Source organism: Epinephelus fuscoguttatus, linkage group LG9 (assembly GCF_011397635.1).
Source record: "Epinephelus fuscoguttatus linkage group LG9, E.fuscoguttatus.final_Chr_v1".
NCBI classification, from domain to species: domain Eukaryota; kingdom Metazoa; phylum Chordata; class Actinopteri; order Perciformes; family Serranidae; genus Epinephelus; species Epinephelus fuscoguttatus.
Window position 1 is genome coordinate 44,790,474 of NC_064760.1, and position 15,953 is coordinate 44,806,426.

Here is a 15,953-nt window from a genome sequence, read left to right on the forward strand (position 1 = left end):
TGATGTTCAGGGTCAGATTGGATTTTCCCTGAGACCTACCCAAGCCAGACAGGTCAGGTCAGGTTTGGATAAATATTTACAAATGACAGTCAGAAAACAGAAATGCATGGAGTGCTGCAGGGATCTTCAAAAAGTGTGAAAATGGTCAACCTCTGGTGCTCTTCAGGAATCTCAGTCTTGAAATTTTCAAAAAAATCTGAGGCACTCAGAGGGACATTTATGGAAAGCCTTTATTGACTGGGCTTCAAAGTCATTTAAAAATGCCTGAAACCAGATAAGTTAGAAGGCCAAACACAAGGTTTGCAACTAACTTTCCAGCAACAAAGACTACCAAGTTCAGTTAGCACCCCAGCTTCTAACTCTGCATGGACCCAGAGCGACCAGCTTCCTTGGATCTGCACCTTTGGAACAAGGATGCAACAAAGACTGCGTCTGGAACCACAGCTCTTTCCAGCTTTCCCCTGCCAACTAACAAAAGCAGCACACCCCAAAGCGATTCTCTCCTCCATCCATTTCAAGGATTGGTAATGTAACAACTGGACATAGCTTTATCATAGCTGTACAGGCTAAGCAAGACTTGTTGACTTGTTGATTGTGATTTAATGCTGTTTATTGAGTCATTGTTGTGATTGTTTGCAGTTAGGTCATTGGTTAGTTTGCTTCGCCAAAGCAAAGTGAGGTTAGTTTGCTAATGCTTTTCACAGACAGTCTTGCATCTAAACATCTTCTGTACTAACCAGACCCTTTGCAACATAAATCGCATTCACATATACTCGTTTACAAATCTGCTTTCAACAGAGCTACACCCAAAGGGGCAACTCAGAGTTCCCGCTTCTTTGATGCAGCTTTGATTTGGCCATCTTGTAGTTCTCTGTTGTCAGCCATTTTGTTTTGTAGGCCAGACAGCCCTTTGATTATCACGCGTCTGTCAGTCAGTCAGTCAGTCAGTCAGGTGAACTTTTGAGACTGATATCTGTAACTGGCAATCATTTGTCCCTTTTTGGGAATGGTGCCCCACGAGGTGATTTAATGTAAATTAAGTCACATTATTTAAATTATTCATAATTATTGTTAATAATTATTAATTATTTCAGATAGCCAATTTGATACTTTAACTGGAGATCTATTACGAGGTCAGGTCCTGGGTCCAGGTTCCCTACCAGTATAATTTACAACAAAATGATGTTTTGGGTTGGGCGGGGTTTGGCCTGTGACCTTCTGTCTGTGTTGGGCTAGTTCTTGTTCAGTGCTGGGGATTGTAATTTGCAGGACAACATATGAGTGTGACTGTTACAACCCAGCTCGCAGGGGTAAGGGAAGCAACACAAAAACCCAGATGTTAAAAGGTAAAGCAGTTTATTGTAACTTAAATTAAGGAAAACTGGATAACAATAAAAAGGAGAACAAACCAAGGAAGAGGGCCGGTGGGTGCTGTTGAATTCACAAACCAAATATAACAAAAAGAGGATTCACTTGGAGCTTAACCTATGATCTGACAAATCAACAACAAAAAGGAAAACAAATTCGGATTATCCAATCTGGCTTTTAAAAACAACAACAAAACAGCACCCCTGCACCTAGTGACTCTAATACAAATAATTATCTATGTGAGGGTGAAAATGTGTGGAATCAGTCAAAACGGTTTAAACAATTTCTAAACAACCTGGCCACACTTAAAGGTTCACAAGATCTACCAAAATCTTATCACAAGCTACAAATGTTACAAGTTGGCTGTCTAACACAACACAAAGTTCTCCAACAAAGAGGCGAGCTGCCACCAACAGTCAGCCACCCGGACTGACAGGCTGGCAGGTTTGCCAGATTATCTAATCTGGCAAACAGCAATAGCAAAACAGCACCCCTGCACCTAGTGATTCTAATAGAAATAATTATCTATGTGAGGGTGAAAATGTGTGGAATCAGTCAAAACGGTTTTAACAATTTCTTAGTGATGTTACGCTCGAGCCAGTTTGCTCGACACAGTGTCGATCTTTTGAAGCTCAAGTGTTCCGAGGCAGTGTTTCGATCCCTGCTTCGGCACGCCCACAATCATGTGACTACCGGGAACGAGGCCTCGTTACAGGCAGTCTTGAGGCTTTTCCAGGTCTTCCACTTAGATGCAGGTCTGACACACAGCCAGCAGATGTCACTCTTCTGACTGTATGAAATGCTTCGAAGCAGTGTGTCATTCTTGAAGCAGGTGTGTTAGTCTTAAATAAACACACATACACACAATGAAGGTGGAAAGAGCAGCGGCCGTAACAGTGACACATAGGCTATTTCAAGTGGTAAATATTCATGTAAGATAACCTTAGCTACAGCAGCAGCAGCAAACAGAACTTCAGCTTTGCTGGAAGACTGATCAAACATAGGACAGCACTGAAGCCATCCATGGTGGATGCTATACATTCCTCCACAATTAACTCCAAATTAACCGTGTTGGTTGGATTCTGTTAATAGTTCAGTTAACAGACGTTACAGCTCAAGAAAAGTTCTTGAAAATGAAGACTTGACACACCAATTGTGAGACTCAAAATTATTTTTTTTACAACTGCTGATGATATGTAATGTGTGAGTTTGTGTTATGTGTGTGCCTTTTGACAGTCATTTACAAAGTGCCGCGTGTGTAATCATAGTATACAGGCAAGCTGTAACTATGGCAAAATCAATACAATGAAAAGGACAAACTCTATGCTTGAGTAAAGTTACACTGACTGACGTCGGCCGCGGGTCAAGTCTGGACAGAAGTATGTAGCCTGAGCTGCACTCTAACAGGGACACAACTAAAGCCTCATCTACCTCTGTGCTGCATATACAGAATGCCTAGATAACCTGCCTCCAGGAAAACAGCCATTGCTCCCACTGAAAAGTCACATATAAAGCCTCTCACCTTCTCCCTCCTACTCAGCTTTTATATGTTACCAAACTAACTATCAGCCATATGTAGGGACAACAGCCTTCTGAACTCTCCCAAAACCTAGATTGTAAGTAAATAGACAGGGGTGAGATAGGCCACTCTGAGGGTCAAATGTTTACGACTCTGTCCCCGGCCTCACCTCATTCTTAAGGAACTCTTTCACCGTCATCCTGGCGTCAAGAGTGGTAAAGGTGTCAATTGGAAACCCTCCAGATCCCAAGTTTCTGATTAACATCCTGAAAAAATCCAGTTTTTGACAACTCATTCAAATTAACTGCCAGACCCGGGGTCATTAACTATGCTTTTAAATTCACCACATCCTCTCCCCCTTTTGTCATATCTATGCGAGCCACCCCCCGCTATATCTTGTTCTCACCCTGGTGAGATTAGGAATCCAGATGGGAGTCGTAAATTCAGTATGCATTCCTGAGCAGAGACTAGTTTCTTTGTAACCAACTTGAAATGTCTCTTGGGAGTAAAAATACACATTTTATCCATGTTCTAACATTGTAACTGTGCATAATCCTTGTGTAGCCGGGTGGGAAAAAGTAGCTGGTTACTAACGCCACCAGAGGGTACTGTCTCATGTGGGGGAATTGTTTTAGAGAGCGGTCCGGAAAACGGAAGTCACCATCTTGTTTACTGCAGTGTGGACACGCTACATTTCCCGATGTTTATGGACTGTTTTGGGAGATGCTGACAGATAAACAGGCTGTGTCTCATGATAGCCTTGAGAGAAACCCGTTGGATGCCATCTAGTTAACGTTCTGCCGTTAACACTGTTTGTGCTCCACAACAGATGCACACGTTAGTATGCTTTATAATTCTGCACATTCATTGTAATATTTTGACCTGTGAATGTAAGTCTGTTAACTGAATATGTGAACTTGTTGTGTTATAGGGTCGAGAGAACCACTATAGTTATTTTTGCACTCTGTTGCCAGCCTTAAATATCCTGTTGTATTTTTGATAGTAGTCTGCAGAGATATATTTTTTTGTATACTTTTGGTGCTAGACTGGGAGACTCATTTTGCACACTTGTGTACTAGCATCCTGATTTCAGTTGTCCACCTTGGAGAGGGGTTAGGCACCAGTAGATCAGGGTTATCAGTATCGCTACTGTGTGAATGTAACAAATTAATTAGGCAGGTCTAAAGGGTTACATAGTACAGAGCAGAGTGTTAGGGGTTACTGGTTTTTGTTAATCTAAGGGAACTGCAGATACAGCAGAGAAAAGTCTGCTAATTTTATTTTGAAACTCTATTATTTATTTTATTGTAACTAAACACCACATTCTTTTGGTCAGAATAAAGACCCCCAAAAGATATTTCTGTGTCCTGTGCTGATCCAACTCTGCCAGGCTACACTTGGTTGTTAGTTGAATGATTTTTTCCCCACTCTAGTAGGTCATAGTATGAGTGAGTTATAATTTCATGTGTTAAAATATAGTTGGATTGATTAATCAACTTGTCTTTATTAATATGTGCTTTCTCATTTAGTATGTTGATGCAACTGCAGACTAGTTTGTCTTGTTTGTGCACGAAACATTTATACTTGTGTTCCGCTGATATATGCGGTATAATAATCATATTAAATCTAATTTGATGTTAAGAGCCGATTTTGACCATATTGGGAAGAGTATATGTCGATCGCATGTAACATGTTAAAGTATACAATCTCACAAAATAAAGTTCATTAAGTTGTCTAAACTAGGAGACCCGCCTTGCCTCAAACACGCCCACTCAAGCTGGTCGGATAAAACTATTGAGCTCGGTGCATCTCCGCACTTTTTTTCTTTCCTTCCTGTTACTTTCTTTGTTCCTTTACTTTATTTTACTTCTTCCTTTCTTTTGCCGTCCCTCCTTTATAGTTATAATCTTTATGCCTGAACCCGTTACGCTCTTAAACTTGATTCCTGCATAACCTTTTCTTTTCTTAAAATCAAAATTATTTTAAACTTTTAAGTTTTGCTCGACATGTCCAGGATTGTTTTGTCTGTCCTGAGGTTTCTTTCGTTTTGTCTGTGCCTTAAGTAATATTATACCTGAAGCAACAAAGCCAGCCGATTGTAACATTTGTTTCTACGCGTTGATACTTTACGCGTTGATACGTTGGAACTTTGATAATGATATCGAATGGCTGACGAGATTGTTTTCAACTTTATCATAAGCGAGTAGCCACAGCTAAATAGATGAGCTACTGTTCGACCTGCAACTCCATCAAAGATTCATCAGATCTAGCGGCTGCCAGCCATTTGCCAAAGTGTCCACAGAGCAGGGGCTCTTTTGCCAAACCAAGAGACTTTCCACCGCCTAAAATCACAGACATGCGAGGACCACCTAAAGGACACTGCCTTCAGGCTCCACCGCCCCTCACTGCTGCGTTCCAGTTTGTATCACCCTGCTGGAAGACTGTGAAGTGAAGCCGGGAGTCGCCAGAGGCATTTCGGGGTCCCCGAGAAACATCCAGCTGAGTCATCTCTGCTCAAAGTAGGCCAAATCCCCCGCACCTGATGCAGCCGCTGTATTGTGATAAGGGTTGATGTCGAATAGGAGACTTAGTTATTCTGATCTTAATTTAGGTTTCGTTAGGTAAATGGTTTTGCGCATCCCTGCATCCCCAATTTTTCTATAGTCACATACTCTCTCACTATCGCCAAACTAAATAACTGATAAGTGTTACCTCTTGTCTTAATCCATTTATACCTACTGTAGATTTTGTGTTATTTCATATCATCCCATTTACTATTCATTTACTCAGTTGTTAAACATTTAGCCTAAATAAATCTTCATTTATCACCAAGTCATTGTCTGTGGATATTTCTTTTGAGCAGGAACTAAGACACTGTATTGAGAATTAATAACTCAGGTATTTAGATTGATTCATTATTGATAAGTGTACTGACTAATTAATAATTTTTTTCCGGAGTTGTTAATTTGATTAGTCGCTTCCCTCCATAGGAGGGTGGTGCCCCTAAATTTATTGCGAGTGCAAACATTTTCTAAAGGCATTGCTCCTACACATATAAATGGAAGCATTACAACTTTAAACTGTGTTACAAACTCAATCAGTGCTGTGTGACAAAGTTTAGCTTTAAGCAGCATGGGTGGTGAGGCACTAACGTTTTCCCCACGGGTCTTTCTGTCGCTGTATGTGCTTACTACTGAGATCGCTCAGTACTACCAACCTGTATATTCAACTTGGCTTGACAGACTCACAGCTTTCCACACTTCCCCTACAGGCCAAAGTGCAGCCCGTACACCAAAGATTACTTAAGAGCAGATACATTCATGTATCAGAGTCAGCTGCTGGCCTGTGGATAGTAGTTCTGCTTCCTGTGCATTTTGTCAAGACTCGCTGCTGCAGTTTGGTCGATAGTTAGACAGTTAGTCAGTGCAGATAACTCTTTTGCAACCCATCTTGATTTTGTGAGTTATCAGCTTTATGTGGTCTACAGCTTCATATTTTGAGTATAACAAAGCATAACTTAAAATACATTTAGAGGTCCAAACCCAGCTCTAGTGAGGCGACACAACACTCAAACCTCCCAGCACTATGTCTCACTGTCAGCACTGTGTCCTCAGTCTTCTGTGTTGAATCCAGCTCAGCTGATTATTGATTAAACGTTTGACACCCTGAGAAAACAAGGAAGACTCCAAGGCACTCTCAGTTGAACAAAGTTAAAAAGCCTTTATTTTGATGGCTTGGTAACATTTCCCTTTTATATATTAAAAAAAAAAAAAAAAAAAAAAGCGTTTCGGCAATTAAGCCTTCATAAGGGAGTCAAACGTTTGACACCCTGAGTGTCTATATCTCTGCACTCAGGTCATCCTTATCTATGGTTACACATCCATAGTCATCCATCATTTTGAAAAATTCTAACCTCCCTCCTCAACCTCACTGACCCACTAGTGCCTCTGTCAGTGAAAACTCATGCTTTGCAGCCAAACACAACCCAGTGAACTTTAGGACCTTCACTTCAACTTTATTTTAAAGTTTCCAAAGATTTGTATAATGTACAGTATTTCCAACCTAACAACTACTAAAGAGGAGAAAACTGGATGTTGAGGTGGGTTAAAACTGCGGGCCCTTGTAAGGTTTTATTTGATGACTATGATGTGTAAACAACTGATACTGACTGAAACGGGTGTGGTATGGACCCAAATGCAGTACACAGGCGCTCAGGAACAGTTGGTAATGACCTTTATTTTCACCACAGCATACAAGGTACGGAGCAGATAGAATAAACACAGAATAAAGTTCGTTCTTCGGGCTGAAAGCCCTCACACGGTCTCTGGGGCTCAGATGAGGGGAAGAGACGCGGCCGAGTCGGCCGTGGAACCGAGGGGAAGCTCCTTAGCCCTCGGCTCCAAACAGTTCAGTTCTCTTTTGGTGTGAGGGGAAGAGAAGTAGCTTACTTCAGCTGATGACGACGAGGAGGAAGCTCCGTGGCCCGAAGAGCCGGCTGCATGTGCGGAGGTACCGACGGGGAGAGAGCAGAGGAGTGGTCGGAGGCAGGCGGGGGGGGTCGTAGCCAGATGAGCAATCTGCGAAGGGAGAGGCACCGATGGGGAGCAGGCAGGAGGATAGACGAGGCCAGGCGGAGGAGTCGTTACCAGCCAAGCAGTCAGATATCAGAAACGCTGAGGCAGAGCAAGAGGTCAGGGACAGAAGGCAGGTGAGTTTACCGGGAGGCAGACGAGGAGAGCAGGTCGGGAACAGGCAGAGTCGGCACCGGGAGATCAGACAGGAGATGAATGCTGGAAAGTCTCGCATGACGCTGAAGAACAATCTAGCAACGAGTGAGAGTGCTGGAGAGGCTTATATGCAGGGCTGATTATGATGAGCTGCAGCTGTGTAGGCAGGTGAGCAGAGTTGGGCTGATAAGGTGGGCGTGGCTGGCAGGTAGAGTGGAGCAGAGGGAGGGAGAGTGGAAAATCACTGCAGCAGAGTGACAGGAGGGGAATGAGAGACAGGGACTGTGACACTGGCTTTGTGTAAGCAGTTTACTCATAGGACCTGTTGTTCAAAAGCTACATTCCTCGCAGTTCAAATGATGCACAGCATTTCGAGATACAACCACCACAGCAGGTGGTGACAAACTAATAAACAGTTATTACTCACCTATGAAGCATCATTTTTCCACAGATATTGTGCCAACAAGAATGCTGCTCATGCAGTCTTCACACACTCCCAAGAGTCCAGACGATCTAAATCCAGCAAAACATTTTGTCCAAACCCATTATTACAACCATAGATATCCACAAGCACTACATCATTGCAAACGTTAATATTTCTCCACATATTATCCATAGTTTTTTTGTTCTGCATCTAAACAGCTGACTGTGCAGATGTCATAATTAAGCAGAGCTCCTGGCCTTTTCATTGACGTCTCACTTAAGCCAATAGGAGCTTCAAGTGCTGTTGCTATGGCCTGAATAGTCAATGAGGACCTGTATTGAAATGTTGTGAATTTCTCACACTTCCGGGGTTATAGCCAATCAATAGCCAGTGATTGGCCCGATGGCTTATGGGTCTTGTAATCAATAACGCTCCAGTCTTCCACAGGAGGTCTGAACTCTTTCCAGGCACCATAGACCTTTATAAATGTACATAAATGATAAACAAATGGCTCCTGTGTTGTCTGCTGTAAATGTAGGTTTTCTAAAAGTGTTTTTCATACAGTATATAGTAAGCTACTGAATAGACATTTCTGTTTTTGTTTTCATTCATATTCACACATTCAATATATTTCTTTACCCTATTTTTTTTAAAAGGGCCTGGACACAACCTTAGAAAAACATGGAAAATGTTTATATATTATTGTGATACTGTTATCTACTTTGAATTTGGACCATTTAAGGCTTCATGATGTGGTCAAATTGTGTTTTCAAGCTAATAGCTCCCGGTTCTACAGTTCTGGTCATCTGCAGCATCTTTTTTCAAGATAATATTAATATTGTGTCTTAGTACGGCAGGTTTCACAACAGGTTGGCAGAGGCTAGAAATAGGTATTATGGCAGGGTGTACAATTTTGCCATTAGCATTTACTATGGCGATGGAAGTAATCATCAGGGCTTCTAAGTGGGTGGTAGGTGGGGAGAGATGGCAGAACAGGGTGCATCTTCCACCAGTTAGGGCTTACATGGATGACATGACACTGGTGACCACAACAATGCCATGTACAAAGAGGCTACTAGAGAAGGTAAATAGGAACCTCAAGTGGGCCAGCATGAAGATCAAGCCTAGTAAGTCCAGAAGCATCTCAATACATAGAGGAAAGTTAAGTGATAGGAAGTTTGTCATAGATGATGAGGAAATCCCAACAATTAGGGAAAAGTCAGTGAAGAGCTTAGGTAGGTGGTACAATGTGGAGGTGAATGATGAGGAACAGGTGGTGAAATTTAGAAAATAGATAAATGAGAACTTCCAGGAAAATTGAAGTTGTGGTGTTTGCAATTTGGGCTATATCCTAGGTTAATGTGGCCATTGTCAATTTATGAAATTCCAATATCCGTTGTGGAGAGAATTGAAAGGTCAGTTAGCGCCCATATTAGGAAGTGGTTGGGCGCTCCTAGGTGCCTAAGTAGTGTTGCATTGTATGGAAAAGGGATACTTCAGCTGCCAGTATCTAGTTTAACAGAGGAATTTAAATGTACCAAGGCCAGGACAGAGCTCTTATCTCGTTATCTGGGAGTAACAACGTGGTAGTTAGGAGTGTGGTTCCAAATCCAACCAAGGGGAGGAAGTGGAACCCACGATCGGCAGCTCAGGAGTCAGAGGCAGCTCTTAGGCATGCAGAGATTGTAGGTAATGTTCAGTTTGGCCGGGGAGGCCTGGGGCTTGGCTCAGGCAAACTGGAATGGAATAAAGCAGGCCTCAAAGATAAAAGAAAGCTGGCTGTGGAACAGATACGTAGACAGGAGGAGACATTAAGGGGTGCAAAGGTAGTGGCCCGAGCTAAGCAGGGACAGTGGTTGAATTGGGAAAGTGTAGAGAACAGGAAGCATAGTTGGAGGGACCTGTGGAGTATGGAACAGAATCATATTAGATTCCTGGTAGGGGCGACATACAATGTTTTACCAACCCCCAGAACCTAAAACTGTGGGTAAATGGGGACCCATCATGCCCACTGTGTTCAGGTACTGCAATGTTAAAGCCTCAAAGCATTTGTCAGGCTGTAAAGTTAGCTTGTCACAAGGCTGATATACATGGCGACATAACCAGGTGTTGAAAAGTTTAGCTGCAGGCATTGAAGGGAAACGAAGACAGGTAAATTCAGAAGGTTTTGAGAATAGGAGTTTAGCAATTCAGTTTGTCCGTGAGAGGGAGAAATACAGAAGGGATAAGTTAGTAAGGAGGCAAGGGTGTGGCCGCCTAGAAGGTGCTTCTGATTGGGAAATGCAAGTAGATTTAGGGGGAAAGCTTATTGTTCCCCAGGAAATAGTTTGTACCAATCAGAGGCCTGACATAGTGTTGTGGTCAGTGAATCAACGGATAGTTTATTTCATTGAGCTGACAGTTCCTTGGGAAGACTCAGTGGAAGAAGCCTATGAAAGAAAAAAGCTTAGATATGCAGACTTAGGAGCAGAAGCTGAGCAGCGAGGATGGAAAACTAGGATTTGTCCTGTGGAAGTGGTGTGTGGGGGATTCATAGCAAGATCAGCTGTCTCGCTCCTGGGGGAACTCGAAGTGCGGGGACAGAGTTTGAGGAAGACAGTGAAGGAAATGTCAGATGAAGCAGCTAGAGCTAGTCAGTGGATTTGGATGAGGAGGAATAATGTCAGTTGGGGGCCAGCAGGGGGAACTACTAAGCAGGGTACATAACTCCTTGAGATCAGGTGGAGAGATCCATCAATCAATTCTCTCAGGAGAAAATTCAGGAAATGGAGGGTTATTTAAGTGTGGGAATGGCCTATTTGAATCCCTTTTGAGAGATCACTGTCTAGCCTCCTGGAGGTGTCATGGGACCAACTAGACGAAACACTGGTGAAAGGAGGTTCCCACCTGATGACCTCAAAGACATGTTAGTTATCACTGCTCACTGGTCTGTATAGTTAAGCCTTGCCATGATAGCTTATCATAAGGCTTAGGAGGTTATTCATTGAGTGCTGATCCTTTCTCTAGAGCACAAACTTCTTGTGTTTATCTGAATTCAGGAAAGATTGAAAACATAACAAAATAAGACCAACAAAAAAGAAAAAAAACAAGCATGTACATGTAGAACAGTTTTCATTTTACTTTATATTTACATTGGACAGGTGAATTTTATAGGACCTTTCATCAAACAGTTAAACAGTTTTCATTTGTTTAAAATTTTTATATATGTTTATGTTTGGTCAATCATTTTGTCTTACTTTGAATTCAGCTGTGTGGTGCAGACATACAGTATATGATGTGGACACTGTTTGAACGCACGCTACCGCTCGCTGAACAAATGTTTCTGTGTGATAAAATTGAAAAGTATGTTGCAAGTGGTACAATGGTACTTTGCTTGAACCCTGTTAAAACAAAGTTTTGATATGTTGCAGAATTAAATATTAGTTTCAACTCTCTAACATGTAGCCATACTGCCATCTTGTGGCGGAGTTAAGAAGAGTTACGGCAAGGAAGTCAACTTTATATATTTGGAATGAAGGTATAATTAAGGATTATTAATCAACTTCTTGCATGAATACGTGCTCCTTCATTTTGTTTCTCATTATATATTGTCATTGAATTAATCAGAGTGTGTGTATTTGACGTAGGCTAGCTGATACCATGGCATAATAAGTGTATTTTGATTTAATGTTAATCTGTATGTTTAATTGGATGTTAAGAATCAATGTTGACCATAGTGGGAAGAGTATGCATCCCTCGCACGTAACATATCAAAGATCAGCAAATATAATTTTGATCAGCAAATATAATGTGACTTGGGATGTAGATATGCAGCAGATCCAGCTCTGCCGCCGTCACCAGAAATGGACGTCGCTTCACGTGACGCTACGGTGGAAAGGACGTCTCATGTCTCTTAAACCAACAATGCTAGCTCATCGCTCCAAGCGCTAGCTCCTCACATTTTTTCCTAGGTGGGAGGGGCTAAACAGCTAGCAAAGTCAGCTAGCAGTAGCACTAGCAGTAATTTAAGAGACTTGGGACGGACCCTATCTATGTATTGGTTTTTATCTGCCTTAGATTGGTCAGTTAAGAGAGACATCCTGCTACTAGCATTATGATTGGTTAAGGGGCGGGACGGATAGGCGAGGTTCAGGCCGAGAGAGGAGAGAGCAGGCCAGCGGCTCATGATGGAGTGTGTGTTTTTGTAGCTGCTCGCTACGAACATGAGTTGAAGTAAATAAGTGCCGTCACTGAAGTAGCTGTATGCCTTTGTAAGAAGTGTGTTATAGGGCTAAAAATTGTTTAGACGTGTATAGTGGGTTGTAACGCTAGTTTCAGCCCTGTTTGCTGTTACTCTACTGAGTAGTCGCCTGTTAGCCTCGCAGCTAATGTTTGGCTAATGCTGCCCGCACGGACCTGGAGGCCTGCCTAGATCGTCACCAGATTGCGCACCGTGTGACCGGCAAAGCATGGTTGCATCTCTGGCTTCGAGGGAGACTAAGAGTAGCTTTTCATCATCGCCTGTGAGGACAGATGTGGACTTTTCTTCTTTAATCCATTATGAGACCGGGAGCGGACCACTACGGGACATTAAAGCCAGGAGACCTCTGACTCTTCGGCCTGGGCGAGACACCTACAGTTGCATCGCTCAGTGCACAGAGTGTAGACAGTTACCAGCGCGCTGAGATGAAACACACCTTGACACACTTCATTCAGGCCTGCAACGAGTTTATTTGTTTTTTTTTTCTGCCGGCTTTTTGTTTACTTTTGTGAGTGGGCCCACACAAATAATATCTGAATTATTGTGTAAATTGTGGTTATTGTGTTGTTCTGTCACTAACTCGGCTTCTTCTCCGGAGCCTTTGTGCTCCACTGTCTCTCAGATTAACTCATATCGCAGCGGTGCCTGGACAGCGTGACGTGTGTGGTTGTGCTGCTGCCGTGGTCCTGCCAGATGCCTCCTGCTGCTGCTGCTGCCATCATTAGTCATTAGTCATACTTCTACTGTTATTATACACGACTATTGTCACACATGTATACTGCCAGATATTAATACATACTTTCAACATATTGTACCACAGTAGCCAGAACTATAATATTATTACTTCCAATAATGTTGTTGTAAGCTACTGTCATTACCTGCATCTCTCTCTCTCTCTCTCTCTCTCTCTCTCTCTCTCTCTCTCTCTCTCATTGTGTCATGTGGATTACTGTTAATTTGTTATGCTGATCTGTTCTGTACGACATCTATTGCACGTCTGTCCGTCCTGGAAGAGGGATCCCTCCTCAGTTGCTCTTCCTGAGGTTTCTACCGGTTTTTTTTCCCCGTTAAAGGGTTTTTTTTGGGGAGTTTTTCCTTATCCGCTGCGAGGGTCATAAGGACAGAGGGATGTCGTATGCTGTAAAGCCCTGTGAGGCAAATTGTGATTTGTGATATTGGGCTGTATAAATAAAATTGATTGATTGATTGATCGTTATCTCTTGTAGTTTATTCTCGCCAAAGTGTTCAAAGGGGTTTTATTAAGTAATGATGTGGAGTACCCTTGCCAGTTATAGTTAAAGGGTCAGTTTGTGGAGTTTTGAGGGCATGGTTATAAGCTTTGTGATTAAAAGGGGTAATATGTGAATCAATAAGGTTTAAAGGATACTGTCCAACAAGGGCAAAGGAGACTCATCTGTGATTTCATTTTCATTGCTGTACTAAAAAAGGACTAGTGCCTATATTTTCTTTTTGTACAAAATAATTCATTCCATAAAAGAACACTGAAACAAGGGTGATTTATTTTAATTTTTTTTGTTGTTTAAAAACTTTTTGTTAATAAATAAGAGCATTTCATATAAAGTCAGTTCATTCCCCTCATTGGTTGTGGTAACAAATAAGCAATAAATAGAAGGGATTAAAAACACAAGGGTTTACAGTAATAAATCAAAGCCTTAAAGGTACCCATTTTCATTTGAATACTCTTAGTTAGCAGAAGTCTAATATCTATTTTAATACTAAAGGGTAACCAAAGTCAAAGTAACATGTGATTAAGTTAAAGAACCCAGGGCTCTGTATCTCTAGCTAGGTGATACAAAGAAAGCACTACATAGTTATTCCCTATTATTCGTACTGTGAGTTCTGCCATGCTTATTCGTATTTTACCTTTTTGTCGTGCGTAATTTCCTTTATTACACTTTTAAGTTAATTTGAACTTTTAAATTGTATTGATCCAGTTTTCTTTTATCTCCAGTCTTTTCAACATTTTTGCATGTAATAATAACTTTGACAGCAATATCGAACGGCCAGCGATATTGTTGTCACATTATTATAAGCGAGTAACCAAAATGAAGTAGACCAGCACCTGCCGATCAAACTCTTCGTTCCAGATTCCTCGCTGCCAGCCACTTGCCACAGTGGTCCTCCTGCCAAGCCCAAAGACCTTCTGCAGCGTGAACCAGCCCATTGGGCACCCACAGGACATCGCAAACTCAACTGCTCCTCCTGCTGTGAGACAGCCGTGCCATTCTGCTGGAAAGTCCGGGAGCTGCGGAGCATCAGTCCAGGGGCCCTGAAGGAGCTTCACCTTTGATCCCCGCTGCTAAAAGTAGGCCAAAACTTCCATAACTTGAGTGAGCTGCTGTGCGGTGAAGAGGGAGGTCAATCAGGAAGCTTAGTTAATTATCTCGATTTTAATTTAGGTTTCATTAGGTCTAAGTGAATGGTTTGCACCTTCCTGCATTCCCCATTTATAATATAGGCTATTTTAATATACTCTCCCACTATTGCCAAACTAAGTAAATTACATGAGTATTACTTCTTATTTCGTTCCATTTATATGCTGTTAATTTTGTGTTGTGTCATATAATCATCACTTACTATTCATTTATTCAGTTGTTACCTATTTAGACACTAACCACATGCTTTTGTTGCATGAGAAAATAAATATACGTACAAGCTGTTTAGCCCAGTTCAGATCAGAGATTCCAGACAAGAAGAAACTGTTAGAACTGTGATGAGAAAAGTTGCAGTGGGTCTGACTCAAGCCGGCCTGCAAATCAGCTGACCAGATTGCTGGCAGATGGTTTTAGAACATAAAGCATGTCACCTGTTTCAACAGCCAATCAGCTTGTAATGAAGTCTACCAGTCAAGTCAAAATGACTGCAGACTGCGGGCTCTAATTTCGCAGACTGGGCGAGGCAGGGGTGCAGCGCACCTGCGCTTCGCCAACTGGGTGTGGCCAGGCAGATTTTGCAAGTTTGGCACACCATACGCCTGGCGCAGCTACTCCTCTTTCCCACCTCCGTCCCTCCTACCTGCGCAAGTCGGAAAGAGAGAGGAGAGAAGGCGTGGAGTGGGTTTTACACACATCACACCAATCAAATGAGCCCCTCTCCTCACCCTTAAATGCGCCACGCGAAGGCAGGTACAACCATCATACAAACAAGACACACAGTAGACAACCATGTAGTACGCAAGGCACAGATTTGAATAACATAATAGTGCAATTATGACTACTGGGTGAAATAGATACAACAACTTTATCATACCAGGTAAGGCTAAAAGAATAAAATCTCCTTAAGGTTGCAGTAGCCCCGGAGGTAATCATCAAAAGTGCAATAAAAAACCTGTAGTATAAATAGTGTAAATAAAATACAGTAGTGCAAATTAAACTGTCGCAAATAAAAACTAATGTGCCAGTAGGAACGTACCAAGTGTGCAACAGGTCAATATTCACAATAGCAGCCCTGCTCTGCCAGGGAGACACTGCAGGGCCAACAGATGAAGAGAGTGGCATAACCCCGGGAACTTTACAAAAAAAAATTAAAAAATATTTATATGTCTCTGTCCGGTGCTGTTGTTGCTGACAGGGACACCAGGAACTGGCAGTTAGGTCTTCCAGGTCTGGTGTATTAATTTGTGCCCACCATAGCAACTTAATCACACGCCATTCT